We start from the raw sequence: 20,541 nt of genomic DNA on the forward strand, positions 1-20,541 counted from the left end.
AGTCCCTGAGCATGCCCAGACCAACCCAAATGCAGCTAGCACAAAATAAGCCACCCCCCTGTCCAAAATTAAGCACATCACCCAGCATGTCCTTATTTAAGGTTAAGAAAAAAGAAGGTGGAAAAAAGTACTGGAACACATCAAAAACGCACATGAAGAAAAGCATCTGGACTGCATTTCTATGGAGTGAACTAACCCCAAAGCTAGTAACTTGGGGGGGTTACTCTGCCTGTAAAGTGGTGCATCTGTAGCATATATCCAAAATGCTGCTTCAAAGATGTATGGCTTTAGAGAAAACGTACAAATCGACATTGCAGCTGCAAGATTTTAACACAAAACCAAAAATAGCCTGCCCCCCAAAACATACAAGGCTATTTGGGTCTGTAAAGGCTTAAAATGAGAACCCCCACGTGAAAAATCCCACCCCAAAATAAAAAAATATTGCGCCCCTCCCATACACTAATAAACCCCTAGCCCAGTGATACGCGAACCTTGGCACCCCAGATGTTTTGGAACTACATTTCCTGTGATGCTCATACACTCTGCAGTGTAGTTGAACACCATGGCAAACGTAGTTCCAAAACATCTGGGGGTGCCAAGGTTTGCCATCACTGCCCTAGCCAAACACACAGCAAGCCAATGAAAGGGGGGTGGATGCTTGGGGTTAGGAGGGGCTCAACCACCCCAAAAGTCAACCACCTTGTTCCCATATTCAGGGGGACAAGGGCCTCATCCACACAACCCTAGGCTGCGGTTGTGGGGGGCTGCACACAGGGGGCTTTACTCAATGTGGAAAGCCCCTTTAAACTAGCGGGTACAAGGTGCTTTGTGGTTGGATTTGGGTTGAGCCCAACATGCCCCAAAGGCAGCCAGTTATGTTGAGTGCATGTGGCCTTGTATGGTTCAGGAGGGGGTTGGGCAATCGCTCTTCTCGCACCTTTCCTAGCTGGCCCTGTTGTATGTTCTGAAAAAAGATGTGGTTTGGATGTCTAGTGGACAAACTGAAAGAAAATGACCCAGTTGTTCTATCAGAGTATTTGGTCCTAGTAGTAGCTTTTGGGAAATACGTAACCCAGAATTTGAGAGACCAGAAAGACCAGTAAATAGAACACAGTCTATGGCTGTGTATTATTTAAAATAATCTGATAGTTCTAATAATAGGGGCATATGGAAGTTATATATGCAGGTCCCAAGTTGACCAATGGATACAAATATTTTCTTTCCTTGCCTTGGATGACCAGAAAATGGCTCAAGTGGCTCAAAGTGATAAACTGGATCACCCATTTTCTGGTGGCCCTATGTAATTATGACATTGTAGAAATTTTGGACACAATAATGAATCATATTAAGAAATGTAGGATTGGGTTTGCTATGTGGAAAAACAACTCTGCTGTAATTCATTAACCACTTGCCGACTGCCCTATAGCAGATTTACTGATACAGGGTGGCCGGGCGGTGTACGTGATCCTGCACTTCCAGGTTTTAGGCGCAAGTGCGCACCGCCGGCAGCTCACTCCTGCTGTGATTTTACACAGCGGGAGCTGATCAGTGGGTCCCGCGGACCCCATGTCCGCCGACACACTGACAGGATGCCAGTCTGCCTATGTAAACAATGGATCCGGTGTTCCTGTAAGGCAGAAACACTGATCCATGTCTTCCACTAGTAAAAGCACCTCCCCACTACACTGAAACATTACCTAGGCACACAGTTAACCCTTTGATCGCCCTTGATGTTAACCCATTCCCTGCCAGTGTCATTAGTACAGTGACAGTGCATATTTTTAGCACTGTATTAGTGTCCCTGGTCCCAAAAAAAGTGTCAGTCAGGTGTCCGATTTGCCCGCCGCTATATTATATTATATCATACACACCATAATTTGTAGAAGCTGTAACTTTTGCGCAAACCAATCAATATACGCCTAATGGGATTTTTTTTTACTAAAAACATGTAGCAGAATACATATTGGCCTAAATTAATGAAAAAGAGTGATTTATTTACATTTTTTTTATTGGATATGTTTTATAGCAGAAAGTATAAAATATTGGGTTTTTTTCAAAATTGTCGGTCGTTCTTTGTTTCTAGCACAAAAAATAAAAACCGCAGAGGCGATCAAATACCACCAAAAGAAAGCTCTATTTGTGGGAAAAAAGGACATCAATTTTATTTGTGTACAGTGTCGCACGACCATGAAATTGTCAGTTAAAGTAATGCAGTGTCGTATCGCAAAAAATGGCCCGGTCATGAAGGGGGGGTAAACCTTCCGGAGATGAAGTGGGTTAAGAGAACAAGGAGGGTTGGATGCTTTCTGTGCACCCCCCTATCTAGAGAGGCTGCTGACCTCACAGACTCGGTGCTCCTTTTATTACTTGCTGACAAAAGTATTAGGGAAATCTGAGCCTAAATAACTGAGCAATACAATCTATTTTTTTATGCTACCACATATATGCTCAAGTTAGTATGCAAGCAAGGATGTACTGTATATGTTAAGTCACAGAAACACATTTCTGCTTAGTGACAGGACAAAGAAAAACACAGGTCAAATGCATATAATAATGCATATAATATGTGATGCTTTTACTTTCTGATCTGGCTGTTTTTTCTCCCTGTTTTTCAGAGAGAAGAAACAGTCAGATCACTATTCTTACGCAGAGTTTTGTGTGTTTGTAAACACAGAACTCTGTGTGTGGTTGGACACATCCGATCAACTGATTTCAGGCGAAATCATTGCCTGAAATCTGATGCCAATCACAGCACAGGTTGGCGGTGCACATATGCATGACTGGAACCCCGGAAGAAAGGTGGCGATGTACAGGTACCTTGTCCAGCCTGCCTGTGCCACCTGTCCACAGTAAATTTAGTAGGCGGCAAGTAGCTAACCACTTGCCAACTGCCCTATAGCAGTTTTACATTAAAATATATATATGATCCTGCACTTCCACGTATCGGGCGCAAGTGTGCGCCACCGGTGGCTCTCTTCTGCTGTGATTCTACACAGCAAGACCCGCAGACCTGATGTCCGCCGGCACCTGCTGATCGTGTGGTACACAGGCAGAATGGTAATCTGCCTATGTAAACAAGGCAGATCGCCGTTCTGTCAGTAAGGAAGGCACGGATTCTGTGTTCCTGCAAAGCAGGGATACAGATCTATGCCTTCCCCTAGTAAAAGCATCTCCCACACTACAGTAAAACACCAGCTAGGCACACAGTTAACCCTTAGATCGCCCCAGATCATCCCTTCACAGCCACTGTCATTAGCACAGTGACAGTGCATATTTTTAGCACTGATCACTGTATTAGTGTCACTGGTCCCCAAAAAAGTGTCAAAAGTGCCAGTTAGGCTGGATTAACACCTATGCATTTTTAGTGCTTTTTGCATTTTGCAGATTTGCACTACAGAGCGAGTTCCATAGGAAACCTTGTTGGATGGACTGTAGCGCAAATCTGCAAAATGCAAAAAGCACTAAAACTGCATAGGTGTGAATCCAGCCTTAGTGTCCAAATTGTCCGCTACAATATCACGGTCCCGCTATAAGTCACTGATCACCGCCATTACTAGTCAAAAAATAAATAAAAATTCCATAAATATATCCCATAATTTGTAGACGCTATAATTTTTCAAACCAGTCAGTATATGTGTATTGGGATTTTTTTAACCAAAAGGTATGTAGCAGAATACATATTGTCTTAAATTAATGAAGAAATTAGATTTTTTACATTTTTTTTTTATTGGAGGTTTTATAGCAGAAAGTAAAAAATATTATTTTTTTTTTCAAAATTGTCATTTTGTTTACAGTGCACAATCGCACAATTGTCAGTTAAAGTAACACAGTGCCGTATCGCAAAAAATGGCCTGGTCAGGAAGGGGGGGGAGTAAAGTCTTCCAGTGCTGAAGTGCTTAACCTACTGTGCTGGCAATACTGTCTCGTAAATTTATTGAAATGGCAACAATGTGTTTTTTTTTTTTTCATTTTATAACACAAATAAAATGACAGGAGATCCGAGTGCTTTGTGAATTGTAGTTTGTCTCTCTTGAACTCTAGACTTCAACATGTGACAGACCAGACAACACATCTTTGGGTCGATGTACAGTGACTCAGCATAAAGTTCTGGAAATGACTCAGCAACTTGTGGAAAAATATCCTACAAGCAGCATATAATACACAGGGGTCTATTTACTAAAGCTGGAGAGTACAAACTCAGGCTCACTTGTGTATAGAAACCAATAAGCTTCTAACTACAGCTTGTTCAATTAAGCTTTGGCCATAAAACCTGGAAGCTGATTGGATTCTATGGAGAAGTTTAGTAAATAAACCCCACAGTCACATGATGTTTGCTTAGAACAACGCACTAATATTTCTGCTCAGTGAAATAGGAACAGGGGGTTAGAGCGGTCACATTTCAGCCTTATGGTTTATTGTCACGTAACCTTGAGTTTTAGGGGCCAGGTTCTGAATGTTTAACGATTTTAGCGCAGGTTCACACTGACAGCGGGAATGAAATTCATTCCCGCATGTCAGTCCCGACTTCGGGGGCGATTTCAGAGACATCTGTGCACAGATGTCTATTGAAATTGCACCCCGATGTCGCCAAAATAGTACAGAAACTACTTTTGGGAATTGGTACGGCCTGGCAAATGTGGCCTGGCACCGATTCGGATGGTGCCTTTGCTGGCAATAGCCGCTAATTTGTCAAATCGCATGCCAAATCACTGCAATGTGAACCAGGGCTCAATCCTCATTTTCTGTATGGGAATGTAACTTGCTTTCCCTAAAAAACACACATTAGTGAACATGCGCCTTATTTAATGAAATTATTTTCTGGTCAGTCCAAGAAATATAAGTCCAAGATAAATAAGAAGGAACATGCAGCATTCATACAGTATACCGAACCTTTTTCTTTTCAGGATCTGTTTTTTTCTAGGTCTACAGCATGTGTCCAGTGACAGAACTTCTAAAGTTTAATATGCTACCAGAATTTTGATGCTCTGTCTCTGTTCCCTCACTTGCATTTCAGTATTGCTTTTGCCAACAACTAAGAGACTTCTACTAATAATAATGAAAGTTGAATTTCAATGATCCAGCTCCTTGCATTGCTACTGACGGAATTTTCAGTGCTATGCCAAGAGGCTCTTTGCAGTGGTATTGTGTTATTCATTTCCTTGGGAGAGATCACATAAGGTCAATTCCAGTGGCGGCCACTCCATTAGGGGCGCAGGGGCGCCTGGCCCCTAATCTACATGCAGGGCGCCGGACACATGGATTTCAATGGGGTGGGGAGGGTTTAAAGCCCATGGTTAGAGCCTAAGGCTCTAATTGGCTTCAGAAAAGGGTGGGCACTGCGCCCTGAGCCCACCCAGTTGTGTGACAAATTAACATTCGCTAATGTCTTCCTGCTTCTCCTCCCGGCCAATCAGCAAGCTGAAGCTGAGACCCGATTGGCCAGGGAGTCTTAGGCCAATCAGGTCTTAGCACCCACTTCCTGTTCTGCCGGGAGGAGAAGCAACGGCCCCGGCTCTTCCCTCGGAATGCTGGAGCGATTAGCAGCCTCCTAAGGTAAGACCAGACTGATCGCTGCCTTCCCGTCCGTCTCATGTGAGGGTGGGGGGGTTTGGAGGGTTCGCTTTTGTGCGAATGAGGGGAGCAGGTTTGTTTGCTGCCCCCCCCCCCCAAAATTATGGAGCTCCCGCCACCACTGGTCAATTCCTTATTATAAAAGGGGGCTACCAAATTCCACTCCCCATTTTACTTACCCCCACCTGCTTTTTAGGGCACGCAGATGTAAGGAATAGGCCCTTATCCCTCAAAATTGTGACAAGTTTACATTCAAGGGGGCAGACTTTGCTACCCCTTCTTGCAAGGGATGTGGCCTGGTATGATAGCCCTCTATGACCTCCCTTTTCTGGCCACCCAGGCTGCATGCCAGGATAAGGGTCTGGTTTCAATATTAACCTCTTCCTGCCCAGCTTATTGTCAAATGACAGCTGGGCAGGAGAACTGTTATATCACATTATGTCCTCCCAGATTCGTGCCTTGAGCATGCCCTATGGGCCACGCTCAGACACGATCTGTCACCTGCTGTGTCCACCAGACATGGCCGATGACAGATCAATGTACCCGCTGCCGGTACAATGCGACTGCTGTGGCCAATCACATGACAGTTGTGTTGCATGCCTTTCATTGTGTACTATTGTGATGAGCTCTGCGATTGGACACAATCATCACCTGGTACAGACCGGGCAATCAGAGCCCATCTGTACCATGTGATTAGCTGTGACCAATCACAGCTAACCACAATAGTAAGCACTGAATGAGTAGTTTTCATTCAGTAAAAATGGTTGGTTAGAACTGTAAAATGCAGTTATAAGCAATCGTAGTTTGTAAAAAAATAAAAATTCTGATCACCTCCCCAGAGTAGTACATTGTTACAACGGTAACACTGTATTGCTCTTGTCAATTGTATGTAAAAAAAATGTTACCAGCCAGTGTCCCTGATCACCGCCACACCAGTCGTGTGATGACGCTGTACTGCACTGGTGACAGTATGTAAAAAAAATTGTGAAAAAAAACTTTGTAATTTCTTAAATTTTCCAAAAAATTGTGACAAAAAAATTACAACTTCAAAAAACTCACCGTGCCTCTTACTAAATGCCTTGGACTGTCTGTTTTCCAAAAAGGGGTCATTTGGGGAGTATTTTTACTGTCCTGACATTTTCAGGCCTCAAGAAATGAGATAGGCTGCCAGTACATCAGGATTGAGTTTTATATATTTATAAATATATATTTTGTGGCAGCGCGTTGCCCTGCAAGGGTCTAGAAGGAGGTTGTGACCCAGAATTCTCAACCGGACGGGTTGAGGGGCTCCAGAGAGCTTGTAACATGAAGAGCAAACTGGAGACAGTATTGCATGAATGCAAGGGTCTCAATGGGTGTCGGGTTTGCAGAGACAATATTGCGTTTGCAAGAGTCTTGATGAGTGTGAGGCTGCTGAGACGATATTGCGTTTGCAAGGGTCTCAGCAAGAGTGTCAGGCTGCTAAGACAATTTGTCTGGCTGCAAGAGTCTCAATGAATGTAAGGTTACTGGGGCGAGACAGCGTGGTCACGAAGGTCTTGATGAGTGGAAGGTTGCCCAAGATGGTATTGCGTGGTTGCAAGGGTCTCTATGAGTGTCAGGCTGCTGAGATGGTATTGTGTTTGCAAGGGTCTCAACAAGGGTGTCAGGCCGCTAAGACGATTTTGCGTGGTTGCAAGGGTCTCAACATGTGTCAGGTTGCTGGGCCGAGATTGTGTGGTGACAAAGGGGGTTTTATTTATTTATTTATTTATTTTTTTTTTAATTATTATTTATTTATGACAAGTGAGAGGTTGCTGAGACTATGTTGCATTTTGCAAGGGTCTTAGGGTGTCAGGCTGCTGAGACGATTTGCATGGTTGCAAGGGTCTCAACAGGTGTCGGGTTACTGGGCTGAAATTGCATTGTGGTGAAGGGATTTTTTTTTTTTTGAGTGAGAAGTTGCTGAGACGATATTGCATGACTGCAAGGGTCTCAATGGGTGTCGGGTTTGCAGAGACGATATTGCGTTTGCAAGAGTCTCGATGAGTATGAGGCTGCTGAGACGATATTACATTTGCAAGGGTCTCGACAAGAGTGACAGGCTGCTGAGACGGTTTTGCATGGCTGCAAGGGTCTCAACGAATGAGAATTGGGTTACTGAGAAAAGGACAGAAACACCTGGTTTGTTTGGCGGCTTGCCGTACCTTTAAGCAGTATAAGGACAACATTGATTCGTAGGTTCCGTAGGGGGAACTAAAGAACGATATGGGAGACAACGAATGGTAAAAAATTGATAGGATATAAAGAATATGGTAACGAATCTTACTTGCGACAGTGAGCCATGCGATTGAGTTCGCGGCAGACTGTAGCAGGAGTGCAACATATCGAGAAGGCGTGGCGTGATCCCGTGCACGGGGCAAAACAGAGTTTGGTGTAGAACGCGAGAAATGCGTACGAATAATTTGTAAGTTCCACTGTGGGAACCGAACACATGGTACGGGCGATACCGTGAGTGGCCACAAATTTTGACATGACAAAACATAACGAATCCTACCAGTGACCGTGCGACTGGTTCGCATTGTACTGGAGCGGGTATGCAACATATCCGAAGAGTGTGGTGTGACGCCGTGCATGATGCACAGAAAATAACTTTGGTTTGGTAAATAAATGAGGAGAACCGCGTCCAAACGATTTGTAAGTTCTGCTGCGGGAACTAAAACACACAGCGTGGGGGATACAAGGAACGTATGCAATGTATCTGATACGAATCAGTTGTAAAGAGAAATGACTCCGATACGAATCGGTTGTAAAATGTATGAAATGAATCCGATAATAATCAGTAGTAAGGATATTAAATGAATCTGATACGAATTGGTTGTAACCGAACACATACCAACCACCCAGCCCCCCAGGCTAATCAAAGTTCAGAAAAGGCACCGGGTGGGTCTAATTACCACCTCAGTCAGCCACAGAACCCGTACAAACAATACATGTTCATCTCCAAATGGATGAGACGGCAACCCCATGGACAGTCATCTTATAACCAGTAAAGCCTATGTCGAGTGATATCGGACAACGACCGACAGCGGCTCAGAAGCTTGGATCTACAAATGAATCGTGTTTGGCAGAAGGAACTTACGAATGTACTACGCCTGTGCCGAATGATGTCAGGACATGGCCGACAAAAACTCGGAGGCAGGTTTTTTTACGAAGGGATGCGGGATAGGAAGTATAACGAATTGCAAGATTTCACATGATACGAAAAGTTTCTAATACTACCTGCGACATTGAGCAGGAACCGCCGATGAAGACTAGGAACAGAGAAGCCGCAACACACTTGCGATCGAATGCACAGACTCACGAACATGAGGTGAGCTGGGAAGAGTCGGCCCAATGACGTGTAGTATCGCACACTGAACCAACAAAGAACATGGAATAGTGGGCTGCTTAAATACCCTTCGGGCTCCTCCCATAGATTAAGGCCACCATACTGGCCGTCTTAGGTCTATCTATCTATCTATCTATCTATCTATCTATCTATCTATCTATCTATCTATCTATCTATCTATCTATCTTTATGGACTATAACTTTCCTATAGACTAAATATACACTGATTTGGGTTATTTTCACCAAAGAAATGTAGCACAATATATTTTGGCCTAAATTTATGAAGAAAGATTTATTTGCAAAAATTTGTAACAGGAATAAAGAAAAACGCATTTGTTTTTCAACATTTTCAGGCATTTTCATTTATTTTGCAAAAAACAGTGGTGATTAAATACCACTGAAAGAAAACTATAATTTGTGTGAAAAAAAATGGTAAACATTTCATATGGGTACAGTGTTGCATGACCACGCAATTGTTATTCCAAGTGTGACAGTGCTAAAAGCTGAAAATTGGCCTGGACAGGAAGGGGGTAAAAGTGCCCGGTACTGAAGCAGTTAAGGGGAACCCCACATTGTTGTGTTTTTTTTTTTGTTTGTTTTGTTTTGTTTTATTTACCAAATGTGTGCTGTCACTACATCTGACTGGAATTTCAAGGGATTCTTTGAATAACATCATTGACAATTAAAGGTCATTTCAGTATTGATAATGTCACCTAGTCTATAATGACTCAGCACCATTTAACACTATTGTCATCCCTTTTCAGAGACATCAGATGATTGATGCCCACTATAGTCATTTATGGAGAAACGGTTCTGTTCTTGGGTCATTTGTGACCTCTGCAGACATCTTCTACCCGGAAAGAGTTTGAATGGATTTTCCAGCCAATCTTAAAGTAGAACTTTGGTCAGAAAATTAAGTCCTTCTAGATCACTTCAGGCTGGCCCCTGTTGCAGGTATAGCTATGTAAAACATTAAAATAAGTGCCTATACTGTTTAAAATTCAATAATATACTGTCTCACCCTGCTCTGCACGTGCTCAGTTCTCTATTTTTTGGCACTGCGTTGAAAATGTAGAAACCGATCTGCTGACAGTATAAATATTTACTGCTGCTCAGGGGCTCTGGACTTCAGCAAAATGGCAGCCCCCAGCAAGAAGAAACAGGAAAAATGCTGGAGGCAGTTTACAGCACACATTCATTTTGGTAACATAATTATTTATGTGAACTGTACTGTATGTTCCATGCTAAATAACATTATTTTTTATCAAGTTGTTATGGGTAAAGTTCCGCTTTAATGTGCTGCAAAGCCAAGGCCAGCATAGGCTGACTGCTTATAACATATTTATGTATGACAAGGCAAGTCAATTCAAGCATTCATGTTTCTGCCACAATTATTATCCTAAAGCAGGGGTCAACAACATGTCCATAGCAATCTATTCTTCAATCATGGCTATACGATTGGTAATTCATGACCGTGACATGGCAGTCGTCAGCTCCTGACCCCACCCACCTCCTCTCAGACTTGAAATCAAAGAGACAGTAGGCATTGCAGACCTGCGTCCGAGGCTCCTCCTCGACTCTGATGTGTCATATGACACGGGCTGAGGGGAAACCTGGAAGGGTGCAGCTCTCTCTGCCGGGTGCGGCTGAATCTGAAGTCTAATGACTACATTTTACAAAAAGAGAAGAGAATTTGTACTGTGAACAATTTTAGATTAGGGGAATTTATGTTTGTACTGGAAGGGAGGTATTTTTGCTTGGGGGGGGGGAGATGTATGTTAGTTACTCCTGACCTCTTCACTGTGTGTTACATACTACTAATCTCAACATTGTGCATTACATACTACTGACCCTTGCACTCTGTTACTTGCTAATGTTCCCTCCTCTCTTCATTACTTAACCCTTACCTCTGAACTTTGCATTACATACTACAGACTCCTGACCCCTGCACTTTGCATTACCTACTCCTGACCCCTGCACTCCATGGTAGTACACATTACATGCTACTGATCTTTGCACTCTGTTATGTATTTACCTCTATTGCTTACTTTTAACACCTACACTCTGTGTTACATACGTTTGTCCCCTGCACAATGCATTACATTTTATACCTCTGCATTCTGTTACATATGACTGGCCTCTGAATTTGGCTTTACTTGCTACTGACTCCTGAACTCTGCAATACCTACTACCGACCATGATCCCTGCATTACCTACTATTGACCCCTGAGCTCTTTAAACTTCCTTACTTTGTAACTGGGTCTTGCTAAGTTATTAAAAAAAAAAAAAAAAAAAAAGAAAGAAAAACTGTAAAGAAAAAAGGCATAATGAGCTAGTATGCACCGCATACTAGCTCATTATGAAATAATTACCTTAGAACGAAGCGCCCGCACCGCCTCCCGGTCACCGCTGAGGGAGCTGAGATATTTCCTCTGCGTTTCTTTTGAGTTCGGCTCTGTGAGTGGCTGAAGCCGCGATGACGTCATTCCTGCGCATGCACGCAGGAGTCCTCTCTCCAGCAAGGTCCGACAGCATCCGCTGAACCTTCAGAGCGCATGTGCTGCTGACGTCAGCGGCTGCATGCAAGGTGAATATCTAAACCATACAGGTTTAGGAGGTATTCATTTTACCTACAGGTAAGTCTTACCTGTAGGTAAAAATGCGCAAGCGGGGTATGCAACCGCTTTAACTACCCTTGTCCTAAGGAGCAGATTGTTTAGCCACCATGTATATGACCATCTTATGTCTATTAGAAAGATATCTATGTGTTCTCTTAAACTAATTAAAGGCCCTGTCTTCATCATTACACTGCTAATGATAGTGCCATATTCATTCTACTCCATTCTGCCACCTCCGACTCTCACCCTCCGCTCCCACTCCACGTTGTCATTTGTAAACACAGAAGTCTACAAGAGACATTTGCTCTCAGCGACTCCTGAATCGAAACATCAAAAATCTAAACATGGGTAGTAGAGCCACCTACACAGGGAGGTACTAGAGCCAGGCCAGGTAGGAGAGAGAGTGGGGATGCGAGGAAGCTTTGGGGCAAGTTGGGGTTGCACACTGTGCATAGTGCACCCGAAACCCTGCAGTCTGCACACAGTGAACCCTTGAATTCTGTACATAGTGCACCCCTGAACCCTGCACTCTGTACGTAGCACACCCCTGAACCCTGCACTCTGTACGTAGCACACCCCTGAACCCTGCACTCTGTACATAGCGCACCCCTGAACCCTGTATGTAACACACCCCAGATACAACCGGCCCTTTGAGGGCAACTAAACTGCTGATGCAACCCGCAATGAAATTGAGTTTGACACCCCTGTTCTAAGTCATGTCCTGTGGAAAAAATACTTGGCAGGTATGTATGACATGGCTGACAATAATACGTGTTGTATGATAACTACATACAGTCCACTGTCATTTGCAGTCATTTAACTCAACATCTTTACCACTGTCTCAACACCACCACTTGATATGTTATATAATTACTGGCAGATAAGATCTAAGGAGTTTGCTTGATGGCCTGTGTATGGATACTTTCATTTTGGTGATCTTATTTCATTTATTCGGTAGCTCTCTTCATATACAGTACCCACCCAAATACTACAACAATTTTGTCACTTGTAAGAATATATTTCAGTGTTGTAGAACATTATGAACATTGTAGAAATTGTTTTTACTTTTTTTTACCATTCATGTACTTGTTGCAGAGTAACCAGCAGTAGAAAATCATTGTGACACCTTCTGTTTAAATCTTCAACTCTGCAGCAGAAAACGATGTGAAATTAGATATTCCTGATACAGGTAGTCCCCAGGCAGGGCCAGATTAAGAGCATCATGGGCCTGGTGCTGAGAATTTCGGTGGGCCTTTTTATGGAAACAAAATGAAAATGCAAACAATTTTTCGCTAAAACGAATTAAATATACTCTCACCAGTAATACCAGCCGTGCAACCTCTGAGCAGCAGCAACACCACCAATACCACCTGCTATGCGGTCTCTCACCAGCAGCAACATAGGGAGACCACATTTCCAAACTGTCATTTAGGGACATCCCCCTTTTCCCAAAAAAAAGATGAGGGTGGAGGATGTAGTCTCGGGGTTGGCAGGGAAATCGGCAGTGGAGGTGATTTGTCAGGCAAATGGCTGGTGTTAGTACTTAAAATCAATCATCCTGACACCATGCTTGATATGGTGTCAGGATGATCAAATTCCATTATTTCAGTTACTACATTGTAATATATAGTGAAATAGTTCAACTCACCATCGTGCAGAATTAGTGGGACCTGAGCTTGTCACCAGATGCAGCTTGTCACTTGCCACTCATAGCCTGCCACCAGATGTAGCGTATCACTTTCCACAGTTGCCTGCCGCTAGATGCAGCATGTCACTTGCCACCAGATACAGTGTGCCACTTGCAACCAGATACAGTGTGCCACTTGCTACCCACAGCCTGCCACCAGATACAATGTGCCAATTGCCACCAGCAGCCTGCCACCAGATACAGTGTGCCACTTGCCAACAGCAGCCTTTCACCAGATACAGTGCGCCACTTGCCAACCACAGCCTGTCACCAGATACAGTGTACCACTTGCTACTGACAGCCTGTCACCAGATACAGTGTGCCACTTGCTACTGACAGCCTGTCACCAGATACAGTGTGCCACTTGCTACTGACAGCCTGTCACCAGATACAGTGTGCCACTTGCCACCAGCAGCCTGCCACCAGATACATTGTGCCACTTGCCACCAGATACATTGTGCCACTTGCCACCAGATACAGTGTGTCACTTGCCACCAGCAGCCTGTCACCAGATACATTGTGCCAATTGCCACCAGATACAGTGTGCCACTTGCCACCAGCAGCCTGCCACCAGATACAGTGTGTCACTTGCCACCAGCAGCCTGTCACCAGATACATTGTGTCACTTGCCACCAGATACAGTGTACCACTTGCCACCAGCAGCCTGCCACCAGATACAGTGTGCCACTTGCCACCAGCAGCCTTCCATCAGATACAGTGTGCCACTTGCCAACCACAGCCTACCACCAGATACACAGTGTGTCACTTACCACCAGCAGCCTTCCACCAGATAGTGTGCCACTTGCCACCAGCAGCCTGCCATCAGATACAGTGTGCCACTTGCCACCAGCAGCCTACCACCAGATACATTGTGCCACTTGCCAGCCACAGCCTACCACCAGATACAGTGTGCCACTTGCCACCGGCAGCCTGCCACCAGATACAGTGTGCCACTTGCCACCAGCAGCCTGCCACCAGATACAGTGTGCCACTTGCCAACCACAGCCTACCACCAGATACAGTGTGTCACTTACCACCAGCAGCCTTCCACCAGATAGTGTGCCACTTGCCACCAGCAGCCTGCCACCAGATACAGTGTGCCACTTGCCACCAGCAGCCTGCCACCAGATACAGTGTGCCACTTGCCACCAGCAGCCTGCCACCAGATACAGTGTGCCACTTGCCACCAGCAGCCTGCCACCAGATACAGTGTGCCACTTGCCACCAGCAGCCTGCCACCAGATACAGTGTGCCACTTGCCACCAGCAGCCTTTCACCAGATACAGTGTGCCACTTGCCACCAGATACAGTGTGCCACTTGCCACCAGCAGCCTGCCACTCCCTCCAGGACTCTTCCAGGATGGAAAGAAGGGACAGGACCTGCATAGTCAAACAAATCCCTGAAGCCCCCACCCCTCCTGATCTGGGATGGTATGGTTGTGTGTAAAATGAATGCCAGGAGTATTGATCAGACCAAGTTCTATAGAGGGTTGTGTGTACAGCCTTTGGGCTCACACTGGTTTGCTGCAGTTTGGGCGCACTGCTTGTGTATCTGCAGTTTTAGCTGCAGTCCTATTGATTTTGGTGCGCTTTCAGAAAAAACATGCAACCTAATAGAAATCAATAGGACTGTGGGTAAAACGCAGGAAAACTGCGGATACACCAGCAATGGGCCAAAACACAGCAAAGCAGTGTGAACCCACCTAAAAGCACAAGGAGCCGAGTCTACATATTGACTGCAGTTATAAGAGCCATTGCTGAAGATAAAGGTAAAAGAGGGGGAGAGAAGGGAGATAAGAGTCCAGTCACTGAGCTCACACTTGGATGGGAAGCTTATCACTCACATATCTGTTCACCTTCTATCTGCAGGCTGCTCTGTTCATAATTTCCCAGCCCACACGGCTCCTTCACTGCACACAGAGAGAGGAGAGAGGGGAGGGGGAAGGCAGAGCCATTTGTGTAGGGGGGGAACTGTGCACTTTGACACTGTAATAAACACAGTGAGCCAACACAGATGCAGCCAGACACCCCTACATTTACACACAGCTTCTCCTGTCCCATAGAAGTTTATGGACAGGAGAAATCAGGCTTATACTGCTGACTGGGAGGGCCGATTTTAAGGCAGGGGCCTGGAGCTGCAGCTCCATCAGCCCCTATGTTAATCCGGCCCTGTCCCCAGGTTACAAAGAAGATGGGTTCTGTAAGTTTGTTCTTCAGTTGAATTTAATTTGGAACCCCTGTAATGTTTGTTTTCCATCTGTGCCCCTGTTCAGAAGATTTCACCTCACTTTCTGTCCCTGTGACAATTGGATTTAAAAAAATGTGGGTTGTTGTGGAAACAAGGATTGGTGATAAAGCTTCAGTGGAGACACCTTTTTCCCATAACTCTTATGCCCTGTACACACGATCGGACATTCCGACAACAAAATCCATCAGATTTTTTTCCAACGGATTTTGGGCCAAACTTGTCTTGCATACACGCGGTCGCACAAAGTTGTCGGAAAATCTGATCGCTCTGAACTCGGTGACGTAAAACACGTATGTCGGGACTATAAACGGGGCAGTAGCCAATAGCTTTCATCTCTTAATTTATTCTGAGCATGCGTGGCACTTTGTGCATCGGATTTGTGTACACACGATCGGAATTTAAACGATCGGATTTTGTTGTCGGAAAATGTTATATCCTGCTCTCAAACTTTGTGCGTCAGAAATTCCGACGAAAAAAGACAGATGGAGCCCACACACGATCGGAATTTCCGACCAACACAATCCGATCGCACTTTTTCCATCGGAAAATCCGACCGTGTGTACAGGGCATAACAGGAGAGAATTTCCCTTCCTAGGGGTAGATTTCCCCTCACTTCCTGTTGTCTCTCTCTGTAAGTAGGAGTCATATGTAAGTCAGATGTTTGTAACACAGGGACTGTCTGTATTGTCCTTTGTCTGGATACTGTAAAAATTATGTATGCAGAAATCTATCATTACAAATTAAGAAATTATTGTGGGCAATTCCAAATTGGTAATTGATTTTTTTTATCTTGTTAATCAGTGGCTGCATTTTGGAGGTCTCCTACGGTATTTAAGAGACAGAATTCATTTAATACTAATTGTAGGGTATTCAACCCATACTTACATGGTTATTCAACCATATTTTGGAATCAAATTGTAAGCTTTCCTGTTTCTACTAATTAAAAAAAAAAGCAGACAAATAAGCCGTGTAGCAGCATTACAAAAAAATATTACATTTTTTAAAGGAGGATGAAGCATCTGGGAGGTGCGATATATATTTTGTTGTGTATAACCATTGAATAATGACTGTCACTGGGCTGTTTTCCCACTGTAACTTCATCATCAACTATTTGAACAGTTGGTACTTTTCCACACTTGTTTTACTGCAGGCAGAAACTGATTAGTAATTATTTGACCTTTGCGTATTTTTTTCTGCCACGTGACTAAGCAGAAATTTGCTTCCTTGACTTACACATAAAACTGTTATCACCTGTGTACTACTTGGAACCTATCATGCAAACAGAGTTTGCATGATAGGTTCATGCAAACAGCGATTTTGCCGCAATTTGCGTTTTTTTTTCTTTTTTTACACTGTATATAGCTGGTTGCTAAGGAGGGGGCCGGGAAGCCAGCCGCCGCATCCTTAACCTATGAGTCATCAGCTGTCAGCTGGCTTCCCGCTCAATGTAAGAAAAAAAAAATGCCAGCTAAAAAAAAAATTGTGAAAAAAAAATTGTGAAAAAAAACAGTGGGGCCACCACTAGCAAAAGAGCGGCAAAAGAGCAGAAGATAGTGGAGGAGCCCGGCAGAAGACCCGGAGAGCGCGGAGAAGAGGTCGAACAACGGGAGAAGAGGCCGGAGACAGCGGAGAAGAACCGGAGAGACCCCCGAAGTCAGAAGAAGACCCCCGGAGCTGTCTAATAAATTACTTTGAAAACCTGTGTAGTGTTTTTTTTTTACACTTTTTCCCTAGGTGAATGGGTAGGGGTACCATGTACCCCATACTCATTCACATAGGGTGGGGGGCCGGGATCTGGGGGACCTCTTATTAAAGGGGGCTCCCAGATTCCGATAAGCCCCCCGCCCGCAGACCCCAACAACCAACGACCAGGGTTGTCGGGAAGAGGCCCTTGTTCTCATCAACATGGGGACAAGGTTCTTTGGGGTGGGGGGGGCTGCAGGGCGCCCCCTTCCCCCAAAGCACCCACCCCCCCATGTTGAGGGCATGTGGCCTGGTACGGTTCAGGAGGGGGGGGGGGGGGCGCTCGCTCGTCCCCACCCCCTTTCCTGACCGGCCGGGCTGCGTGCTCGGATCAGGGTCTGGTATGGACTTTGGGGGGACCCCACGCCATTTTTTTGGCGTAGGGGGATCCCCTTAAAATCCATACCAGACCTAAGGGCCTGTTATGCCCCGCGCTTGCCGCAATAGTAACATTTGTTTTTTCTATTGCAGCGAGATGTAGTACCCTGCCCTTGCGTCGTATCTGGTCCGTCGGACCAGCATACAGACGAACAGGCTTTCCGTCAGGCGGAGTTACGAAGGAAAGATTTGAAACATGTTTCATTTCTAGGTCCATCGGACTTTTGGGAAAAAAAGTCAGCGGGAGCCTACACACGATCGGATTATCCGCCGGACCAAGTAAAGTCCGCTCGTGTGTACGTGGCATTAGAAAGCCAGGTAGGTCAGCTGCTTCTTCAGGCTGAAGGAGTGCATTGGGAACTTCGAATCTCCCTTACCTTACAATGCATTATAGAGATTTTCAATTCTTAATCCCAATCATCCAAAAATGGTTCCTGTCGGTTCCTAAAATGACTGTTGTCTCACCAAGACATGAAAATGTACTGCTAAGTTAATTATTGCAGTTTGTTAAAGGAGCCCCTACTGTTAACAAGGAGGTAGAGACTCAGCTCCTTGCACAGACAGAGGTCTACAAGGTCTGGAACAATGGTAATGATGGGAGATTTTACCTACTTTGAATAGTAATGGCACTGCTGGAAAAGTAATGGCAGTGCTGTAAAAGTATAAGGATAGAAATTTCTAAACCTATTACAATTTTTTATGGTGCAGTTTATAGAAGCTCCAACTAGAACTATTATGCTCTGCTGGACCTGTTAAAGCGGTAGTAAACTCGGGCAAAAAAAAACCCAAAAATGTTTCCCCTGCAACCATGGGTGTCCGCAAGTAGGGGCAAGGGAGGGCAAGTGCCCCCCCCCTGGAATCAGGGATTGGATCTGGGGTTCCCCACTCAGTCCTTATTCTAGCCCCAGCCCTGCTCGCACCTGTACACAATTTAGCAGGGCCGGTGACAGCTGGTGCAAGGAGTGGGACAGCAAAGGCCTTAAGGGGTGGGCAGGATGACATCACCCGGTCTACATAGTGTGAGCGAGTGGCCCAGGAGATGGAGGCGGCGGGAAAGGAGAGCAGCAAGAAGCCAGGAACAGCGGGCACAGTGTCCCTGGCGCCTCCTAGAGCCTGGAACCCCTGGATTCCTTAAACCTCCTCACTGCTCCCAGGCCAGGAGGACAGACTAACCGGAGGTTCAGAGAACAAGGACGGGGAGGAAATGCAAGCAGTCAGGGACCGCTTCATGTCACATCATAGATCCGATGGAAGGAACAGGGTCTTGCCAGCTGCTGGCCATCATAGACATCCTACTGGCATGCAAGGTACCGTACTGAGCATTACACACCACTGGGACTTGGGGGCACTACAGGGACTGCAGACAGGGCTAGGGGTCTCTCTCTCTCTCTCTGACCCCCCCTCTCTCTCACCCCCCATCACCCCTGTCACCCCGCTCGCCTCTGTCACCCCTGTCTTTCTCACCCCCTCTCTCTCTGTCACCCCCCCCCCCCCATGTATGCAGTCTCTTACAGTCTCTTGGGCCATGTATGTAGTCTCTGACCATCTCCTGTACTACATCTGCAGTCTCTGACCATGATAATGACATTGTCGAAAAGCGTCAGAGCATGGGTGACCTTAAAATGATGTCGCCCCCCCCCCCCCCGAAAAAAGTTCTGCGGACGCCCATGCCTGCAACTTCATGTAGGGGTTGATTTACTAAAGGCAAATCCACTTGGAAGTGCAGTCGCTTTAGATCTGAGGGGAAGATCTGAAATGAGGAGAAGCTCTGCTGATTTTATTATCCAATCATGTACAAGCAAAAATGCTGTTTTTCATTTTCCTTGCATGTCCCCCTCAGATCTACAGCGACTGCACTTCCAAGTGCACTTGTAGTGCAAAGTGAATTTGCTTTTAGTAAATAAACCCCAATGTGTTTGTATGCATCGCATACTAACACATTATGTGTGAAACTTACCTTACAACTTCACCCAGGCTTTTTTCCTTGTTCATAGGCTCCTGTCCTGGATGAGCCACGATTAAGCCACTGTTTACGGCACAGGGCTCTGAAGGAATGGCACAGGTATGACATTCCTTCAGAGTGCATGCACTGGTGACTCTGGCAACTTAACAAGTAAATATCTCCTGCACGTTTAGGAGATATTTATATTTACAGTACCTACAGGTAAGCCTCACCTAAAGGTTAAACATAACCAAAGACCTTTACTTCCACTTTAATCTTAAACAATGCAGAGCTTTTTACTAATTTTCATATAAAAGAACATCTGGGTAGTGGTGACCATAACATGAGTTCATTTAACCTCTTGCTTACTGGGCACTCAAACCCCCCTCCTGCCCAGACCAATTTTCAGCGCTGTCACACTTTGAATGAAAATTGCGCGGTCATACAGCACTGTACTCAAATGAAATTTTTATCATTTTTTTCACCCAAATGGAGCTTTCTTTTGGTGGTATTTAATCACCACTGGGGTTTTTATTTTTTGCTAAACAAACAAAAAATACAGAAATTTTGGGAAAAAAAAAAAAAGTTTCGTAGTTTGTTATAAAATTTAGCAAACGGGTAATTTTTCTCCTTCATTGATATTCGCTGATGAGGCTGCACTGATGGGCACTGATGGGCTGCACTGATGGGCACAGATAAGGCGACACTGATAGGCACAGATAAGACGGCACTGATGGGTGGCACTGATAGATGTCACTGATGGGCACTGGTAGGTGGTATTGATAGGCAGCACTGGTAATGACGCACTGATTGGTGATTTATAGGCAGCGGGCAGGTCTTGTTTAAAAACAGTGGGGTTAAACCAGCCCCGATGCTACCTCTGTAGTTGTGGCTATAGCATTCCTGACAGCAGGTGGCGGAGTGATATTCAGCTGTCAGGGATGCAGGAGCTGGAACTATAGAAGTAGCATCAGAAAATGTGGC

Source organism: Aquarana catesbeiana, linkage group LG10 (genome assembly GCF_042186555.1).
Source record: "Aquarana catesbeiana isolate 2022-GZ linkage group LG10, ASM4218655v1, whole genome shotgun sequence".
Lineage (NCBI taxonomy): Eukaryota > Metazoa > Chordata > Amphibia > Anura > Ranidae > Aquarana > Aquarana catesbeiana.